At 44.2% G+C, this 5,694-nt stretch overlaps 1 non-coding gene across 1 annotated transcript; it reads right to left on the bottom strand.

Moving 5' to 3' along the window:
- Positions 1-4,589: 4,589 nt before the first annotated feature.
- TRNAW-CCA lies at positions 4,590-4,662 on the bottom strand. Its single transcript has one exon. It is a non-coding gene; the product is annotated as a tRNA-Trp (tRNA).
- Positions 4,663-5,694: the final 1,032 nt, after the last annotated feature.

Here is a 5,694-nt window from a genome sequence, read left to right as displayed (position 1 = left end):
TGCTATCCTGATGTTAGCTGCCTCTAAAGGACCTCCAAGGTCCCTCCAGTTCTAAGATGTTAGGATCCCACCTCAATGAGCCAGCAGTCTAGGCCCATGGAGCCCGCAAGAGCCTGTGGCTGGCTCTTGGACACTCAGGCTGAATAGTCCCTTTCTTCAAAGCTAGCACTCAAGGTGGGGCAGCAATGGCCACAGGCAATGACTACAGCAGCAACCAGAAAGGACATCACAAGGACTAGAGTTTCACCCACCCATTGCCTGGCCTGATTCCCACTCACATTCACTGAGTCACCTGGGGCAAACCATTGACCCCCTTTCCCAATACATCTGCCAAATAAAGGAAAACAAGAGAACCAGCTTCATCAGTCATTGTGAAGTTAGGAATTACTTTATATCACCTCTTAAGGTGGGACTTAATTCTAATAAGAAATTACCAGCCATTACCATAGAAATTACCATAGAAATTATCAGCAATTCTCCCCTGGCTAGAAATTAACTTCCAGGTGAGGTTAAGGTGGGGATGTTCATTAGAGCTGGTCTTCCCTTTATCCCCAGGACATTTATGGGAGGACCACTGTGTGTAAAATCCTGTGCTAGGCTTGGGGGCGGTATATGCCAGACCTTCTTTGTGCATCAAAATGGATCTGAGGAAGGAAATATAAGTGTAAATAAATCAAACCTTAAAACAATTCATGTAATTCTTCACATGCCCACCCCCATTTTACAGATGAGGCCTAGGGGACCTGGGGTCACTGAAGTGGAACTGAGGCTCAGACTTGAGGTTAAGTTGGGTTAAGTCCAGCTGTTAGTCCCATCTTTATTGGTTTATAAGATACACAAGTACATAAGATGCATCCCAATTTTACATGGAAAGCTTTACAGAAATAATTTTGAGGTCACAGGTAACACAGTGGAATAATTAAGAGAACAAAATTAGGTTGCAATCCTGGTTCTGTCATTTATTAGCGGCATGAACTTGAGCCCGTTATTTAACCTCTCTGAGGCTCAGTTTCTCAACTATTAAGGGGATAATAACATTCACCCTCACAGAGTTATTATGAGGATTAAATAAGTTTATAGTTATAAAGGACACACAACAGTGCCTGGTAAGTAGAAAGTGCTACTTTTTAGAAAAGTAATTACATAAAATGAATTTTTAAATACATGCATTGAATGTGATCTTAAAGTGGTTTTATAGGAGAAAACACTTTTGTTATGTAAATACAGTTCAGAGGATTCTAGTAGGAATTCACAAGCTCTGGAAAGGACAAAAATCCCAAAAGCTAAGGAAAAAATGACATCAGTAACAAGATATACTAGATTTGCCAGTAAACGAAAGCCCCTTCCATACATACATTGGTGTAAGTGAGAACACAGGGCTGAATCCAAGTGAATAAAAAGCAAGCCACAATGCAAAAATACACTGAAGGAATTTCTACCTCGGACCTGCAGCAAAAGCATGTATTTTCAGCAAAATCTTGTACAAAGCTGCAAAACCCATCCTTGCAGGCATGTTGTGTGTTGTCACACTTCTCCACTAGGGGTCGCCCAAGGTCACCCAGAGAGTTCCAGACAGAGAAGTCAATTCCCAGCCCCCTCTGCTTTCCAACATGCCTGCTGCCTCCCCAGAGCTGCCTTCTCCTTCTGTTCTAAGACACTCAAGGGACTGGTGGCCCCAGGCCCATGGAGCCCTCAGGAGCTTAAATAAAGGAATTCTTCAGCCAGGTAACCAAGAACCACCCTTTGCACCATCCCCGTCCATCTACAATATGAGCACATTACAAGGCAACAGGGAAATTGCAAATTGCATCTTCCTGGGGAAAACGGGGCAAAAGTCATATGCGAGCAAATAAGATATTATCCCCATTTTACAAGTGAGGAAACTGAGGCTCAAAAATGTTAAGCAACCTGTCCAGGGTCACACAGCTAGGGAACTTCAGAACTAGAATTCACACCCAGGTGGGTCAGACCCTTGTCACTTGGTTACTAATCCCCCACCCTCAGATCTGGGAGGCAAACAGGTAAGGAGGGTGTATGAAGGAGGGGTCGTAAAGGGACATCTACTTCCTCCCCCAAAGTCCCTCCATGCCTTCCCCAACCGGCCCAAGAAGGCTGTCCCCTTTCCCCACTGAGCCATGACACTCGAGGATGGGGTCTAGGTCTTTTCTCGGCTCCATCCTAGCAGAATCCGAGAGCTACAATGTAAGTTTATTCACTCAGCCAGGGCCCCTGAGACCCACTCAGAAATGCTCATCTTCAGTGCTCAAATATGACTTGGCTTCCTCCCTCTCCTGGCCCCCCATTCCTCCCCCAGTGCTTCCTCTCAGTTTCCCAACCTCTCCTCAAACCCTGTCAGTTCTACAATTAGAATCCCACTCAAGTCCCTAGACTTGCCCCACTGCTCTCAGACTGGCCTGGAGCCCCTTTCTCTGGCCACTGGACTTCATGTGGACTATTGCAACAGTGTTTTGTTCTCATTTTTTAAAAAACTGAATATAATATATAATTTATATATAGAAAAATGCATACATTTGAAGCATACGGTTCCATGAACTGTACCAGCCTCTTAAGCGGCCTTCCTGATTCTCCCCCCACCTGCCTCTCATCCTTCCTCCACAGAGCAGTTTCCAGTTGCTCTTTCCAAGTATATGGGACCATGTCACTGCCCTGGCCAAAACCCGCCAGCACGTCCCCCCTGCTCTAAGGATAGAGACCTACAGAAACAGAATATAAGTGCTCCTCACCTCTGAGAAAGAAAAATATGAAGTCAGATATAAATCCTCCCTTAAGAAAGAAATTCACCTCAGCTAAAGGGAAACTGTCAGGCACAAGGTATTTGGATCTTAAAGGATTTTGTTTATCCAGATGCTGAGTTGTAAAATGTCCCCAACTGGGATGATGAGAAAGTAAATTTACAACCAAGTGAACAAAGAGCATGTATGTAAGCTGTTGATCAACTTAAATTTATTTATTTATTTTTTGGCTGAGCCACACAGCTTGTAGGATCTTAGTTCCCCGACCTGGGATCGAACCCACACCCTCAGCAGTGAAAGCACGGAGTCCCAACCACTTGATCGCCAGGGAATTCCCAACTTAAAATGTTTTTTTAAAATATTTATTTATTTATTTGGCTGCACTGGGTCTTAGTTGCAGCATGCAGGATCTTCGTTGTGGCATGTGGGATCTTTAGTTGTGGCGTGTGAACTCTTAGTTGCAGCATGTGGGATCTAGGTTCCCTGACCAGGGATCGAACCTGGCCCACTGCATTGGGAGCTCGGAGTCTTAGCCACTGGACTGCCAGGGAAGTCCCCCAACTTAAATTTAATGTATGATTAAATTTAAACGTTTGTTGTTGTTGCATTTGTTTCTCTTTACTATTGCTTTGTCTGTGTTCCATTCGTTTTTTTTTGGTTTTCAATAAAACTTACCCACTTTAAATGCACAATAAAATTTGTTTTGGCAAATGTTTGTTCATTCCCCTTTTTGGTTGAGCCCTTCTTCCTATCTCTCAGTTCATGCAACCACTGATCTACCTTTCATAGATTTCTCTGCCTTTTCTAGAATTTTAAATGAGTAGGTCATACAGTACTTACTCTTTTGTGTCTGGCTCCTTTTACTTGGCATATTTTTGAGATTCATTTCTGTTACTGCATGTACCTGTGGCTCCTTTTCAATGCTGAGTAGTATTCCATTGTAAGGATATAACACAATTTCTCCTTTCACCAGTTGATAAACATTTGGGTTGCCTACAATTTGGGGCTATTATGAATAAGGCTGCTATGAACATTCATGCACAAATTTTTGTGTGGACATATACTTTGCTCTTTACCAAAAATAACAGATTTCTCTGTGGCGCTTCCTGCTATTCCGTGCAAAAAATAAGTATTCTCTTGCTATGGATTTACTGCAGAAGCCTGTCTTGCCCATATGAAACACATACACACCGATTTGTGAAACAGATTAGAAAATTGTCAGAAGTCATAGAATGTAACTAAATGAAGATTTTTTTGTGTAACTTTCCCTTGCTATTTGCCAAGCATTAGGCAGAGCATGGCATAAGCATTTTGTCATTTATCTCTCGCAATAGTCTTGGGACGAGACAGTGCTCTTATTCCCATTTCCCATATGGGAAGTTGGGCTCAGGGATGGGAAGGGAATGACCCAAGGTACATCCAGCATCAAGGTCCACCAGGGTCAAGGTACATCCCAGGGATGGGGCTTGAGGACTGGCTCCACCACTAACTTGCTGTAGGCGCTCCCTGGGCCTCAGCCTGATGATTCACTCAGCATCACAGATCTCTGAGACTCTTCTGAAAACTCCTGGCTTCAAATATTCGGCTCCCACAAATAATCAAAATGTCCAGGAAATGCCAACATTTCACCCAACCACAGCAGAAAGGCAGGACAATAAACCCAGCATAGCCAGGTGGAAAGTTTTCTTATCTAACTGCTGGTCCCACAATACTCTTTTTTTTAAAAATATATATTTTTTTTTTTTAATTTTTTTTTTTTAAATTTATTTATTTAGCTAGCTGCACTGGGTCTTAGTTGCGGCATGCAGGACCTTCGTTGCGACATGTGGGATCTAGCTCCCTGACCAGGGATTGAACCCGGGCCCCCTGCATTGGAAGCACGGAGTCTTAACCACTGGACCATCAGGGAGGTCCCTCCCACTACTCTTAAATTAGTCTGGGTTTAGGGAAATTCCTTAAGGGGCTTGACCAAAGCAGACAGAGCCTGACCCTTGAGAATCCAAAGAAACAAAGACAACAAAAGCAGCCATTAAGTCACTCTGCAGAAAGCAGAGAGGGAAATTTGTTTTTGCTACAGAGAGGAAAGGGGTGAGGGGAGAGAGAAGAAGGACCTCGAAATAGAAGGGAGAGGAGACCAGAGCCTGGGGCAGGTGACGGAAGGCGGGATACTGTTGGGCCATGACAACTCTTCCAGGAGCTGAGGCACCAGAGGATACCCGTGGATGGAGAACATGGAAATGGAAGTCCTCTGTGTTTCTGTAAAGTACGCCTTCCCTCTCACCCTCCTACAGTAAATGACTTACTCCACCTGTGCAAGCAAGGTTTGGTGAGGGATGGGGAGACTGAGGGGAGACACCGGGAGAGGTGAAGGCGAAAGTGACTGAACTGTGAAGACTCAACAGAACCAGGGCATGCTCGTGGGCAAGCAGGCTCCAGGGCCCAAGATGAAGAGTGAAAATGTCTAGTAATCTGCACGCATCCTGGGAAGGGTTTGGGACTTGCCCAGAGTACAGAATGGAATTTCTTATTAAGACCCAGGGCAGGAAGATCCAGCTGACATAGAACACTGGGGTGAGTCTGGAATGACTGAGAACACAAGAGTTGGAGGAATACCTGAAGATGCACCCTCCAGAAGCGGGACAGTTGGTATGAGGTTAGGAACATGGGCTTGGGAATCACACTGACTGGGTTTAAGATACTATTCCCTAGGGAATTCCCTGGTGGTCCAGTGGTTAGGACTCCATGCTTTCAATGCCAAGGGCCTGGGTTCAATCCCTGGTCAGGGAACTAAGATTCCATAAGCTGCATGGCTAGGCAAAAAAAAAAAAAAGAATATTATCCTCTACTAGTGATAAAGAGGGACATTTTATAATGATAAAAGGGTCAATCCATCAGGAAGATATAAGAATTTTAAACATATATGTACCTGACAACAGAGCAC

Source organism: Balaenoptera musculus, chromosome 15 (assembly GCF_009873245.2).
Source record: "Balaenoptera musculus isolate JJ_BM4_2016_0621 chromosome 15, mBalMus1.pri.v3, whole genome shotgun sequence".
Taxonomy (NCBI): Eukaryota; Metazoa; Chordata; class Mammalia; order Artiodactyla; family Balaenopteridae; genus Balaenoptera; species Balaenoptera musculus.
Note: the sequence above shows the minus strand (reverse complement) of the source record. Positions and strands in the feature narration are given on the sequence as shown.